This window comes from Myotis yumanensis, unplaced genomic scaffold (assembly GCF_028538775.1).
Source record: "Myotis yumanensis isolate MYYU_CA2020_CCGP unplaced genomic scaffold, mMyoYum1.0.hap1 SCAF_17, whole genome shotgun sequence".
NCBI lineage: Eukaryota > Metazoa > Chordata > Mammalia > Chiroptera > Vespertilionidae > Myotis > Myotis yumanensis.
The window spans coordinates 30,744,625-30,760,299 of record NW_027223768.1 but is presented as its reverse complement, the minus strand read 5'-3'; the positions used below and the strand labels follow the sequence as shown (position 1 = coordinate 30,760,299).

At 46.8% G+C, this 15,675-nt stretch overlaps 1 pseudogene; it reads left to right on the top strand.

Moving 5' to 3' along the window:
• The first annotated feature begins 13,083 nt into the window (after positions 1–13,083).
• Positions 13,084–13,462, top strand: LOC138995639 (small nuclear ribonucleoprotein G pseudogene; annotated as a pseudogene).
• Positions 13,463–15,675: the final 2,213 nt, after the last annotated feature.

The window sequence follows — 15,675 nt, the reverse complement described above, 5'->3', positions numbered from 1 at the left end:
CCTCCACTCTCTCTAAAAAATCAATGGAAAAAATGTCCTCGGTGAGGACTAAAATAAAGAAGAAGGAAGAAGGAACTGGGATTGGAGCCTCCAGTTAGGAGTCGTTTTCTTGCTCTTAGGATGAGAGTCAAGAAAAGTGATTAGAACTGATCAGGGAAGTGGGGATTCAAGGCAGATTTTGGATGGCAGGGTAAGTCCTAGTAGTTCAATCCAGCCATCATTGCTCCTGTCCAAGGCTGCAGGTGCACTTTGAAACACCTGTGCAGCTACTGTCTCAAGACATAGCACAGTCTCCTCTGTCCACCCTTGCTTTAACCTTCACCGCTGGCTTCCCTAGATGTTGTCGCCTGCTCTTCCCTCCTGGACTCCTCCTTTCTGACTAGCCCTATCAAATTGATAACCTGTTTCAATAGTCTGCCTGGACTTGGGGTTCAGCTGCTTCCCAAGATGACCCTCTCAGTCCCATGTTCCTCACCTGTAGGCTGGAAATGCCCTCATCTTCATACTCTCCCCAAATCTCCCAGGACCCGCAGATTCCCATTTGCCTGGAACAGAGATTAGATCCACTGTAACTCCACAGGAGGCCACTCAGGCCTGCTCTCCCAGAGCTGAGCTGAACCATAGCTCTCCTCCTCCACTTTCCATAGCAAAGTCACCCTGACCGTGTCCTACAGGCCTGCTAGGTCCATGATATACTGACATCAGACCACATGAAAATAAATGTAACTTTTCCTTAAAAAAAAAAAAAAAAAAAAAAGCCCTAGCTGGTTTGGGTCCGCGGATAGAGCGTCAGTCTGTGGATTGAAGGGTCCCGGGTTCGATTCCGGTCAAGGGCACATGCCAGGGGTTGAGAGCTCGATCCCTAGTAGGGGGCGTGCAGGAGGCAGATTCTCTCTCATCATTGATGTTTCTATCTCTCTCTCCCTTCTTCTCAAAAATTATATATATATAAAGTAGTGCAGCTATGAACCAAGGAATACCAAGGATTGCTGGTAACCACCAAGAGCTAAGAAGAGGGAAGGAAGGATTCTTTCTTAGAGCCTTCAGAGGGAGCACAGCCCTGCCGCCACTTTAATTTCTGACTTCTAGCTTCCAAAACCATGAAAGCATAAATGCCTGTTGTTTTAAGCCACCTAGATTGTAGTAATTTCTTATGGCCGCCCTAGGAAACTAAGACACACACTGTGGAGGTAAAAAGGCAACATGCTACCAAAAAGCAAATCACGAAAGAAGAAATGCAAATACAATAAAATATGTAAACAGTGTTCAACCTCAGGGGTAATGAAAGAAGTGTCACTTAAAACAATGGTGTGCCCTTTTACTCTTCAGATGGCAAAGATTAAAAAGAATTATAACGCCTGCTGTGGGCAAGGAGGTGGGAAACGGACATCTATATGTTGCTACTGGGAATAGGTGGGAACAAATCTTCTGGAGCGTAATATGGTAATGCACATCAGACGCTGTAAATCTCATCATATTCAAGGAAATAATTAGGTGAGGGTGCAGAGATCTATGCATAACACCATTTTCATTCAAGCATTCTTTATTTAGCAAAACAAAAAAGGAAATTTAAAGTTCAAACAATAGGGAATTGTTAAATAATTTGTTATGTTCCCACAATAAAATTATGAAGCCATTAAAAATGATGTTGCTATATATGTCTATATATATTTTTTAATATATTCTTATTTATATATATTTTTTATATACAGGGTTTGGCAAACGTAGGTCTACAGTTGTAAGTACATGAAACACACTGGTATTATTATTTACTAATCTTTGTATTTCCATCCAAACAACTGTAAACCTATTTTTGAGCATAGATAGGTAGATAGATAGATAGATAAATTTTTTTAACTAGTCATCTTTTCCTGAATGTTCATTCTCAGTTAATATATAAAAGGAGACAGGAGTGCCAGGCAAAGGAGATTCATGGTCAGGGATGCAGAGTATGGCCTCCACGCTGGGGCCTCTTTGGTGGTATTTGTAGGGTCATTTGTATTTGAGTTCCTTGTAAGAAAGGCAGTAGCTGAAAACACAAAAACTGCCAGCCCACAGAAACCCACAATGCTCCTTTCTTCACATTGACAAACGTTTTGTAATACTGGTAGCAACCTCCTTGAAATGCTCTGACATGCCCTTAGGGACGAAAGCCTGCTCAGTATCCAGTGTGGCATCACCCTTATTTTTACATGTGTGAGTTTCTTCTCCATCACTGGTATGGCTGATGCCATCTTGGAGCCCCGAGTGTGTGTTGATTGAGAAAGGGAGAATGAGAGAGAGAGAGAGAGAGAGAGAGAGAGAGATCGATCTGGGATATATACTGTTAATTGGATGCTAACCTTATACATCATTTGGGTTTTTAATTTTCTAAATAAAAGCAAATAATTTTTAAAATAAATATATATTTTAAAGGAATAAAGTGGATTTGCGGGCTTCTCTTCCACATCCCGGGAGGAGAGGCCCTGGGCACTGCCGCCCCAGGACCTTTTGTTCAGCATGGGGCCCCGGTCACCAGGGAGGCCAGTGGTGCAGCTCGAGCCAAGCCCACAGGGCGTGCTTCCCCTTGCTTCTTAACTCTGCTTGGAAGTCCTGAGCACACCCTTCTGTTTTTTGTGTGTGTGTTTTTTAACCTCCAAATCAATCAGTTCTTCCTTCAGCTCCCACTTTTGGGGTTTTCTGCTCCTCTTTACGACTCCACCCTAACTTTTAACCAGGTCTAGTAACAGAATCGGTGCTTTCTTCCCCCTTCACATCGTAGCCCAGCTGCCTGTGCAAATGCCCATTTCCCCGAGACAGTGCGAGCCCTTCACTGACCGGCATCTGGTCCACCTGCCTCTCAGTGCCGGCGCTGTGCCTGACCCACAAATGCGGATGGAAGCACATCACACACTTTCTAGCACTGAAAAGGGCTTGGCAATCACTCAACACTCCTAGGCTATAGAGAAGGAAAGGAAAGGCGCAGGAAACTGAAATGACCTGCTGGTGGCAAAATCAGAGCTCCTAGACCACATTCTTCCTACACATCAACTTTCTATAGATATAACCATCCTTCAGGCCTGGGCCTCAGGACCCCCAGTAGTTTCCGCAGAACCTTCAGGAAGTCTGGCGCCCTCACTGGAGTCCTCCCAAGTGTTCCTTCCCAGGTGTCTATCCTCCAGTCCCTTCCCATGGGAACAGGCTTTCATCAGCTGCCCTGTGCCAGCCTCCTTCCCCCGCCGTCCCTTCAGCCCCAGCCGGTCCTATCTGGTCCCTCTCCAACCTTTTCATCCGGTCCCTCTCCAATCTTCCGCCCTCTGACCCCATTTCTCAGCTCCTGTCCACATTCCCTCACCTCAGTCTCCACCCCAAGTCAACTCCTGGGCCAGCCTCCCTTGTCCAGTAGCCCAGAAAAGTGGGTTGTGCCAAGCTGTCCCTTCGGACCTCACATTTTTCTTCCAAACCCGTGTTCACACCCAAATACCTTTCATTTAGATTTGCTGCGGGCTCAGCTTCCCCATGCATCACAGCTCAGAGGGTCTCTGCCCCACGCCTTTCCTGAGGGGGCTACTGTCCACCTGGGAAGAACCTTCCTCCCCTGCCCTGCCCTCACTGTGGCAAGGCCGTCCCACTGCCAGCCCCGGCCTGTTGCCCCCAGAGGGCCCACTCATTTCCTCATGTTCTTCTGCTGAGTCGTGGGCCCTTCATTTCTCAGAAAGCTCACCGGGCTCTATGGGGGCAACAAGGCCTCTGTTAGCACTCACTGTGGTCAGTCTTAGCCCCTGGTAGGAGAAAGGAGTGGTGGGGACAGGGCTTAGGAGCAGGACCAGGGCACGTGGGGACGTGGGTGTAGAGGACACTGGTTTTTCCACTGAGCTCCACAGAAGCCAAGTTCCTCGGCATCCCTGCAAGTACCGTGTGGCCTCACCTCTCCATGGACTAACAGTCTGGCATCTTCAGCAGTTTCTCGGTTCTGCTAACACATACCGGGTGTGCAGGAGCCTGAAGCCTTCCCTCCTGTGATGCCGCTAAACTCTGGCCCCTCATTCATAACAATTCGATCCCAAGTTGTTCAGAGGGAAGCCTGAGCGCAGGCAGCCAACAGCTGGACCCAGAGGGTGGGATTGCGCATTCCCCACAGAAGGGAAGAATCACAGTGCGCATGACAGTTTTCCTCTCTCAAGGCCCTTTAGCTAAAGATTCCTGTTCCCAGGGTTGTGGAAGTAGCACAGGCAGGGAGTGAGATATTACCTGTATAGTGATAGTCACCAAGTCTAAACTACACGAGATGACCTTGAAATAATCTTGAGAGTCGCCAATATCTGATGTCACTTCTCCACCCAAACCAGCCATCCTGCTTCCCCCCAAGTGAGAGCAGGCACATCCAAGAAAAGATTTGGCTCCTAAGCTGACAGGTAGTGGCACGGGGCTAGATTTATTTAGAAATCCCTAATTAAGCTCCAGAGTCAACTAGTCATCAAGGTGTTTAATTGGCAGCATGTGACCATTAGGAGCTAATTAAGTTGTTTCTGTCGTACTTTAATTAATGTCTCTCATTCGGCCACTGCATGACTGGTGCAAGTTTAAAGAAAAGAGAAGCCTTAGCCAATTTGGCTCAGTGGATAGAGCGTCAGCCTGCGGACTGAAAGGTCCTAGGTTCAATTCTGGTCAAGGGCACATGCCTGGGATGTGGCCTTGATCCTCAGTGTGGGGTGTGCAGGAGGCAGCCAAGCAATGATTCTCTCTCATCATTGATGTTTCTCTCTCTCTCCCTCTCCCTTCCTCTTTGAAATCAATAAAAATGTTCAAAAAAAAACTTTTAAAGAAAAGAGAAGGGCCCGACTGGCCAGCCCATAGACTATGTCCGGAGCTGCTGCTGTTTAAGAGTGGCCTTACCACGGCAGGAGCCCCAAGCTCTTCCGAGAGCTTTTCAGATGGCTAAGAGTCTCCTTGCCTGAACTGAGCGGGTGGTCCTCATATACTCTGGGTACCCCTGGTCTGAATGTCCTGTACCCATAGCTACTATAGTTGCTTCTCCCCATGTTCTTATCCATAAGCCCTCAGTAGATGAGCTACCAGGTGCTTATCGACAAGCACAAATGCCCATGATGACAACCTGACACAACTTCACGCTTACATCAAAATAACTTTTCTTATAAAAACACCTTCAGCCCAGCTGGTGTGGCTCAGTGGTGGAGTGTGGACCTATGAACCAGGAGGTCACAGTTGGATTCCTGGTCAGGGTGCATGCCCGGGTTGAGGTCCTGATCCCCAGTAGGGGGCGTGCAAGAGGCAGCTGGTCAATGATTCTCTCTCATCATTGATGTTTCTATCTCTCCCTCTCCCTTCCTCTCTGGAATCAATAAAAATATATTTTTAGAAAAAACACTTCAGTTTTATCAGAAACAACTGGATTTGAAATCCTGTGAAACAATACATAGCAGAAGGCTTTGGGGAAGAGGTGAGACGTAGGCCCAAGCACTGAGATATGGTTAGAGTGAGGTAGGCTAAGCAGAGGACCAAAAAGCTTCCCCAGCATGAAAAATAGCAGTAACAATAGTAATAATAGTAACAACAACAACAGCCTAGTGAATGTATAGGATGTAGCATGCCCAGCTCTCCGCATTTTGTAAGCGTTATTTAATTTAATCCTCAGAGGAAGTAAATTTACCCCTTTTTTTCAAATGAGGAGATGAAGGCAAAGAAGGTTAATAATTTCCCCCAATATACACTGTCAGGAGCAGAGTGGGACTCTCAGCCTAGGTTGTCAGCCTCCAAGCCCACGCTCCCTCCCACTGGATTCCCCGCTTTGATCTAGATTCCCTCCCACTTCCTGTGATCAGATGCTGCCATGTCCCTGGTGTGGCTATATTCATGTAAATAACCATTTCCTAAATACACTCAATGAAAAATCAATTACAGAGCAAAGAGGCTGAAGTTTGGATAAACATCCTAATTGTTCCCTCTGGGGCTGCTGGCTGAGCAATCCCTACAGAAAGAAGAATGAGTTAACGTTTAAGAGCTCTGCCTCAGGCGCTGAATGTGCATTCTCTTCCCCCTTGACCTGAGTGGCCTGAGCCCCTGTGGCCAAGTCCCCACAACATCCCAGGGAAGTTCCTGGTCTCTTATACCACTCCCAGTGGGGCTAAGTGGAAACCCCATGCTCAAAGTAGACCTCTAAAAGCCGACTTGAAAATTTGACTCCCAAGAGTGCTTCCCAGGAGCCTTACTCAAAGATGAGCACCTGGCTGCCTTCCTGACTGATTTGATGTCTCCTCCAGGAAGGCCACCCTGCTTACTCCCCTGGATGCTCCCCATGAGTTCTATGGTTCTATACTTAAAATCTGGCCATTAGACTTTCTTTTGAGTCAGGACACCAAAAAGATGTATTCCATTGAACCTTGTCAATCATTAGTACCTAACTGTTAGTTTTCAGAACTTTTCAACCAAACAAGTAATTAAAATTGAGCATTGGCTAGAGAAGATGTAAAGTCCAGGTTTGAGGCATAGCAAGGGAAGGTTGAAGACAGAAAAGTGGCCTTTGATAAGAAAGACCCTGAAAGGATGGCATTCTAAACTGAATTTGCATAGGTTCCCCACCACCACCACCTACCAGTTATCTATTATCAGTCATTTATGGTGAGCCAGGCAGGGTATGTGGTTGGTGATGCTTGAAGAAATAAGGTATGGTTCCTTCCCTGGGACTCATAAACAATTACCACAGCATGCAGTTAGCGCTGTAGGAACACGGGAGCACACCTATCAGCACTGGAATAAAGCGGTCCAAGGTCTGGCCATCTGACCATATGGAAGCAGTGGGACAACTGAAGGAGCCCTGAGCAGGAAGTCAAGAGACCTGGCTTCGGTGCATACTTGCTGTGTGACTTTGCATGAGTCCCTTCCCCTTCCCTTCTCCCTTCTCCTCTTCCTCCTCCTCCCCTTCCCCTTCCCCTTCCCCTTCTTAACTTTGTGCCAGCACTGTGCCAAGTTTTTGGGATGAATATGGTGATACTACTAGACCAAAATCCCTGTGCCCAATGCTTCAGAAGGCCAAAGCTTAAAACATCAGGGTTTGGAGTAAGGAAAGTTTTATTGGTCAAGATGGCACCAATCAAGAAGATAGGAGACCTAATGATGCTTCAAATCCATCTTGCTCGCTGGACTAGGTCAAGGGTTTTAAGGGGTTGAGGAAGAGGTATGCAGAAGTGCTGGTGGGGGCAAGTTTTAGTTGCAGTGAGGCAGGAAAGGTAAAATAGGGAACAAAGGCCTCAAGCTCTACCCTCCCCTTTTTCCGTCCTGAGCTGGTTCTGTAGTCACAGTGATAACATTATATAGGGTGTCCCAAAATTCACGCCAGATTTGCAATTCAATTCAATTGCAAATCTTGTGTGAATTTTGGGACACCCTATAGATACTATCCCTGCTGTCATATGTTTTACAGTCTAATGGAGACAACAGACATGAAAGAAATGACTTCACAGACAATTTGCCTATAAAATGATGATGTTTGTCTACACAGGAAGTTTTCCCATCTTAGAATCAACTGGGAAGTTTTAGGGGAGCTATCTGGGCATTATCTCCAAAAATTACAATTCACACTGGGGGCTCGGGCACAGATATTTTTACAAGTTCTCGCAAGTGATTCAAATGTGTAATCAGAGCTTAGAACCAGTGAATGTCTCTTTATGCTCAGACATTCTATTAGTCTTTTATATTCTACTAGAGGCCCAGTGCATGAAATTCGTGCACTTGGGGGTCCCTCAGCCCAGCCTGTGCCCTCTTGCAGTCCAGAAGCCCTTCGGGGATGTTCGACTGCCATGGAGGCGGGGGAGGCTCCTGTCATCGCCACTGCGCTCGCCAGCCATGAACCTGGCTTCTGCATTGAGTGTCTGCCCCCTGGTGGTCAGTGAGCATCATAGCGACCAGTCATTCCACCGTTCAGTCGATTTGCATATTAGCCTTTTATTACATAGGATAGATAATCTAGGACATTTATTTGTGCATATATGTATATTTCTGTTTATATGTATATAACAGAAAGACAAAGATACACAGGGAGACTGAGAAAGAGAGAGAGAAACCAAGTCCAAGTGGAATGTGAATAAGCAAAACATTGGAGATCAGTGGGAAAATAACATAGATCAATACTTCCCAAACTTGGCCTGAGGAATGTTCAATTGGAAGAGGCTACTGGCCTGCTCAACATTCTTTCTTCCATTCCTCTTTAGTTATAAACCTCTGATCTAAGTCAGGACAGAAATGTGCCCAGCTCTTGGCCTGCATTTCCCAGCCTCCATGGCAGCTAAATGTGATCAATGAGATGCAAACAGCAGTCATGGATGGGACTTCCAGAAACTCGCCTTAAGAAAGATATTCACTAAGGGGGAGCATACTTTATGCCCTTCACCCCTTCCAATTTCCCGCTTGGAACAGAGTGCGATGGCCAGATTTCATTGGCCATCTGGAACTGTGTAGTGACCTTGAGGATGGACGTAAGGAGCTGAGGACATTAGAAGAAAGAGATAAAAAGGAGCCTGGGTCTCAGATCATATCATGGTGTCACAATCGCCTGGACTGCTTATTTCTGGTTTTCTTTCATCTGAAAAAAAGCTAAAACCCCACTTTGTTTAAACAACACACTGCAGATTCTTTGACCTCTAATACGGACATTCTATGGACAAAAACAATCCCCCTTTCAAATAATACTGCATATCACAGGGTAATTCTCTACCTGGTCTGCCAGGACTCCCATTGCACACTTGCCCATAATGAAGGTTCATAAGAGAGAAACCTGCTCACTTTGTTTAACTTGGCATTCAGAACCTGGCTCTCCCCCCACTCCCTTCCCACAACAATATATAGTCAAGCACAGACACATAGAGGATCTTTCAATATTGCACAAAACTAATACTGTCCAGTGCCTTATTTGAGAACCTCTGACATTGAGGTCTGCGGGGTGGGGGTGGTCGGCCGGAGTAGGTGTGGAGTGTGCTGGGGAAGGAAGGGGAAGATCCGATGGGAAAACGGCTCAGCACAGTACCTTTCTCACTGCGAACCAGGACGGCGCCAGCCGGGGACTCAATAGGCGGTTGTCTCATGAGAGCGCTTGGGACCGACATGTTCGTGGCAGCGGCAATTCTCCCAAAACTTCACTGATTCCAAATAGTAAACAGCTAGCAACGTCAAAGAACAGAAAAATCCTCTCCAACAAGAGGCCCTGGACTTGCAACGTGACTGAAGGAAACGCCACTTAAGGAGGAGCTAGAAAAACCGGAAATATGTGACCAGAGGGTTGTGGGATGGTGGAGGACGCCTGGGCGCCTACCGCTAGACCGTGAGCCTGTTATTGCGCATGTGCATGGCCAGCCCTGTAGTCCTCAGTCTGGCAATATTTGGTCGTGACTTCTGGCGGGAAATTATTTCGATTGAGGTTTGCTGTTCCCTTGCGGCGAGGAAGATCAGAATGAAAGGTTTCGTTTGTTACCTTGGTTTGAAGCGGAGGAAAATGGGATAGTGACGAAGAAGAAACTTTGAAGATCGTGAAGGGCAGTTTGTCCAGACTGGTGAGAGCTCAGAATTAGAGTTTAATTGGGATAGAAATCCTGCTAATAGCGCCTGATGCCTGAAATCTGAGCACTCTACTTTTAGGTTTTCCAGTGCACGTTTTTGGAGACGGCCTATTAAAACATCCCTGGTTGGAAAGTGTTTGTATAGAAGCCCATAAGTATTAAGTATTTGCTGTGTTTGCCATGCTTAGCTCTCTGTAAGGAATATGGAATACTGTTAAACGCCTTATGTTCTTAAGAAATTTGAATTTTAAAATAAAAAATAAAGAAGAAATATAAATATTAAAAATTTAAAAAAAAGAAGCTTGAGTTTTAGGGGTGAAATCAGGCAGGCAGGAGAGTGGTTAGGGGCAATCAGGCAGGCAGGTATGCAGTTAGGAGCCAGTGGTCCCAGATTGCAAGAGGGTGCAGGCCGGGCTGAGGGACCCGCCCACCCATGCACAAATTTCATGCACCAGGCCTCTACTTTATTAATAAGAATAATGAAGCTTATTATATATGGTTATCATTATTATACTGAGCACTTAATCACATAGCAGACACTGAGCTGTAAACTGTACATAGTGAGTGATCGTTATCAATTCTTACAATGATCCTATGAGGTAAGAATTATGATTGTTCCCATTTTACAGATGAGGAAAATGAGGTCGAAATACATCTTTCAAAGTTAAACAGACAGTAGGTGGCAAAGCCTGATCATGACGCCAAAGCCCACACTTTCGACCTCAAGTGTCATGCCCAGTTAAAATGAATCTCGCAGAGTTCAAACAGCTTGGGAAGGTGGCAACTACTAAGTCTCAGGTCCATCTGATTCATTCATTTCCTACTCTGTTGCAGGGAGGAATTGAGGCACTGCCTGACAACTACAATATTCATGTTTATCTAGAATTCTCCAAGTATGTATTCGCCTTGCTTCTTTGCCAGCTTTATAAAGTGGACAGAATTGATTTTATTATACCAATTATTTTATTTTAATTCTAGAATTACCACCCTTTTGCAAAGGCGGAAACTAAAACTGCCCAGAATCCTTCCTGAGACTTGCCCCGCCCCATCAGCATTCTCCAAACCCCTGAGGAGAGCGCATCTGACAGCTGTGAAAACTAAGGGGAGGCTGCTGACCCAACACCAGGGCCCCAATGCACACAGGGCTCACACAGCTGAGCTGGGGGGAGGGAAGTGTTAATACACGCTCTCCAGCTTTTGGCTATCACCAAAAGTGAGGGCTCCTAGCTGGCACCGCCCACCAGGATGGGACCTGTCTGTCCACAGTCTTCCTCGTGGCCTGGGAGCAGAGGAAGGGGCGTGCTTGCAGGTCTTGCAGAAGGAGGGGTGTGTGGGGCTCACCCCTCACTGCCACTCCCTGAATACCGGTACTTACTTTGTTGCTCAGAAAGGAAGGTTCTTCATTGGACTGTGCCAAAGGCCTGTTTTTATTAATTACGCCCCCAGGCAATGGTGGGATGGACCTGAGTCATTTAAACCCAATATAGCCTGCAAAAAATACAGAGATGTGATTCTGAGAGAGCCAGGGCTGTGGAGGAGCATGCTAACACTGATAAAGGGGACAAGAGGTGGACTAGCGGGAGGCGGGCCTCCAACCGGAGCCTCGTCTGGGTTTGCTGCTGGGACTCCCAGAATTCCCCTGTCTGTCCCGAGCCACTGCTCCCAGGATGGGTGCACCAGAGAGAGAAGCAAACAGTCCCATACGGGTGCTTTTCTTTTTCTAAGGGATTAGAGGAGAAGAAATAGCTTTTGTTTTCCTTTTTCCCAGTTGGCTAAACATGACATCCGACCTACAGACTTGAAAAACAACCACTAGCAGTTGAGCGATTAGACAGGACAACAGCCTGGGGCATTCTCTCCTGGAATGGGGGAAGCCCAAGCTGTCTTTTCTTCTAACATTTGTGACAATCATCAGAAAAGAGCAGCTGTCAACCTCGCCTCCTGCCCCAGTGGGGCTGCCAGGCCACTGCATCTCTATCTCGTGGGTTTATTACTCTTTCAACGCAATACCAGCCTCTGTCTCGTTGTGCCTTTCTAGCTAACCAGCTCTGGATTCTGCAAACACGTTTAATTAAGCTCCCAAAGCCACAAGCCTTCTCCTCTTGTTGATCCTCTCCCACCAGGCCAGACACCAGCCAGAACTATGCCCGGGGCGGGGGAGGGGGCAGCTGCTATACTGTGGAGAAACATGAATTAGAGTGCTGGAGGGAAAGGTAAGAGAAAGATGTTATTCAGACTTTTACATGTAAGTCACTCCTGCTCCCAGCCATTCAAACTTATTGGGAAGGAAATCTCCCCGCCACAAAGGGGCTGCCCTTCTCCAGGATTCTGTAAACTCCTAGAGACAAGGTCCCACCCTGGGGAGTGTGTGTGTGTGTGTGTGTGTGTGTGTGTGTGTGAGAGAGAGAGAGAGAGAGAGAGAGAGAGAGAGAGAGAGAGATGGCAGGGGGGTAAAACCAGGAGAGGAGGGTGGGAATATCCAGAGATGGGTCTGGGGAAGAAATGCATGTGTGTGTGTTCTACAACTGTTTTAACAGCTGTGTGCACATCTGTCTCACCCAATAAACTGTGAGTCCTAGCAGGCAAGGGACTGCTATCTGGCACAGTGCTAGGCACGTAGTAGACATATACATTTTGAAGGAGGGACATAGGAAGGCAGGAAGGTGGGAAGGCAGGAAGAGGAAGGAAGGAAGGAAGGAAGGAAGGGCAGGTGGGTAGATGAGGATGGGTGGAAAGATGGATGAGTGGCTGGGTGGGTGGATGGGTAGATGGGTATGTGGCTGGGTGGCTGGGTGACTGGGTGAGTGGGTGGATGGATGGGTGAGTGGGCAGGTAGATGAGTGAATGGATTATAAGGATTTGGATGATGGACTCTACTCACTATTACACAGACCCCATGGCTCCAGAAAACCAAACCATGGTGTCCCTTCCTCAGGCTGTTCTTTCATTGGCCAAGTCTCTCTCCTGGGAGGGTCCCCCGGAGGGCGTGGTCAGAGACAGCTTACACAAAGTCTGCATAGCACAGCATCAAAGCAATGCCAGCAGGAAGAAAAAAACCCAATTTGTCTGGTTGTTTTGAAAACAAGATGCTCAACAACTCACTGCTTGGGTTGTAGAGGCTATTTTATTTATTCGTCTATTTATTTTTACTGAATTGTGTCCACAGGGCACTCAGAATAAGCAAATCTGCAAAAATTAAATCTACCATCTGGACTTTTCTAAACATCTGGATAGTTTGCATCGTGTTGACCCCAACTGGCTAGCTTATGGCCATGTAGTTATATTCCAGAGCAGCAGTAGAGCCAAGAAGGAGGTATAAGTAAGGGTGTTCGCGTGATCATACTTTCGAGAATGCCCAGAAATGTTCCGATTTCAAATACTCCGGCCCATTGTCAGACTATGTCCCAATCTTTACTTTGAAAAATATGGTTATTCTAGACACATGAATAAAGGAGAGAGTACATGGGATACGGGAGAGAAAGAGAAAGGAGACAGGGAAGGAGAGACAGCAGGTGAGGAAAGGACCTGCTCCGTTTGGAAGTATCTTTGAGCTCGCTTGGCCACCATGAGCAAAGCTCACCCTCCCGAGTTAAAAAAATTTATGGACAAGAAGTTGTCATTGAAATTAAATGGGGGCAGACATGTCCAAGGAATATTACGGGGATTTGATCCCTTTATGAATCTTGTGATAGATGAATGTGTGGAGATGGCAACTGGTGGGCAACAGAGCAATATTGGAATGGTGGTAATACGAGGAAATAGTATCATCATGTTAGAAGCCTTGGAACGAGTATGAAGAATGGCTATAGTTACCAGAGAAATCATCTGCTTCCACGTGTCCCCTCTCCATAGCACCTGTTTTACTACAATGTAAAAATAGAGTTCAGTCCATTTTCACATTGAATTTTTGTTAAATAAACTTTTGTATTGGTCAAAAAAAAAAGAAAAAAAAAAGAAAGGACCTGCTTGGGCACTTCTCTGAGCAGCGAGTTGGGGGCAGCTGCAGACAGCACCCTGTGCCACGGAGTATTCCTCAGAGGGTACTTTGCCCAGAGCTACCACTGAAGGCTAGCTCCGGCTGTTCTCCGCATCCCAAGCCTACGACCCAGGTGGAAACAGCCAGAGCACCAGCTCTCCGGGGTTTATCTTACACCATTTTAATAATTCCCCCACTTTTCCTCACTCCAGCAATGTGGGCAGAGAAAAGAGAGTGAAGCTCCCATTCTACAGAGAAAAAGACTGAGGCTCAGAAGAGAACAGAAGCTTTCCAGTGATGAGCTAAAGGAAGAGCTCTGTGCGTCCAGGGTACCTTTTCCAGAGGGAGGAGTACAGAGAAGCCCTAGCTGAAGTTCTTTTCTGCGGCTCAAGTAGGCATCAGAAAGGAGGCAGGATGACAGGGGAAGCCTGGACAAGGTTGGCATCACTTTAGGCATGAAAAATGGTGACAGGATTTAAGCAAACACACACACACACACACACACACACACACACGAATTCTTAGGCACAGAAAACAGTACAGTGATTACCAGAGGGAAAGGGGGTGGGGGGAGGTAGGAGAGGGTCAAGGGAGGGATAAATGGTGATGGAAGGAGAGTTGACTTTAGATAGTGAACACCCAATACAATATACAGATGATGTATTATAGAATTGTACACCTGAAAGCTTAAATATTTGTTAAACAATGTCACCCCAATAAATTCAATTAAAAAGAGGCAGCATGACAGGGGAATCCTGGAAAAGACTGGCATCACTTTAGACATGACCCAGTCTCTCTCTCTCTCTCTCTCTCTCTCACACACACACACACACACACACATACACACATGCATGCACACACACGCACACATACACATACATATGCCATATGTCTGTAGGTTTGTTTTATTTTAAACCCATTAAAGGAAAAATATTCTCTCTCCAGAACCCCCTCCCGCCTGCCAGCCTTGCATCCCCTCCTAGCTGTTCCGGGCTCACTGTAGTGTGTTTTTGTTTTCTGACTAGGTGATGGATTACAGACGAGCAAATTAGCTCCCACTGCTTTTAAGATGCATTTTCTCTCTTAAAGAGAAGGTGATGTGTGTGAGCATTGCTTCTCTCTCCCACCTGCCTTGGCCAGCAGCTGCAGTCAAGATGGCTTTAGAAGGGAATTCTTGAAGGCAGGCACACACAGGCAGCCCACAGCAGCCCACCCTGCTGTGACCCCGCCCGGCACCCACCCTCTGTTGCCTCCTCCTAGCCCCAGGGAATCTCTCTGGTTACTCCAGGCTATTTTTAGCCATCTCTGTGTCAATACATTGAATCCAGCTGCCTAGCACAAGGTAGATAATGTTGAATGAATGGATGAACACATAAATGATGAATGATTTATAAACACTGAGGTCTCAATGTAATGAAATATCTATCTCTCTCTTCTCTCTCTCTCTCTCTCTCTCTCTCTCTCTCTCTCTCTCTCTCTCCCCCTGTGGACCTTGCCATTCAAAGTGCAGTCCCCTGACCAGAAGCCTCGGCAATCACCTGGGGGCAGGGTTTCCTGGTTGCCAGGTGACCTATATGACCTATACCCAGACCTATAAACTTTGAGAAATGCTGCTATGTGGTCTAAGGAGGCAGGACGGTAGACAAGATGATCTCTTACATGTGTCTCACTCAGTGAAATCAGACTAATACAGTTATGGAAGGCTTAGCTCAGGGGCATTGCAGATAGAGTGCTGGCCTAGCAGAGGGGAGGTGCAATTTCAACTCTTCCTTCCTTTGGGTCTAGCCCTTCCTGCTGTCAGCTCCTTTGGGGTTCCCAGCTGACAGATCCAGAGCACAGCATGGCTTTGCTCTAACTAATTGCCAACAGTTGGCTGTAGCTCCATTCGTTATTCAAAAAGGCTCATTAATCTCCTAATGCCAGTGTAGCCACGAGTGCTAATGGTGCTCTCACCTCCCTACACCCAGAGCCCCGTGGGGCATCCTGGCTCCTCTGTCAGCAAAGCAATAGGAACAACCTTCTTCTTTGGCTAATTTGGTGCCCAGGCACAGGGAGCCAGGCTGACTTAGAACCTGGTTAAGCCTTGTTTATGAATCCCAGGGGGACGGCTATCCGAGACCCTTTGGGTGAGCTGAATTGCACTCGTTCAGC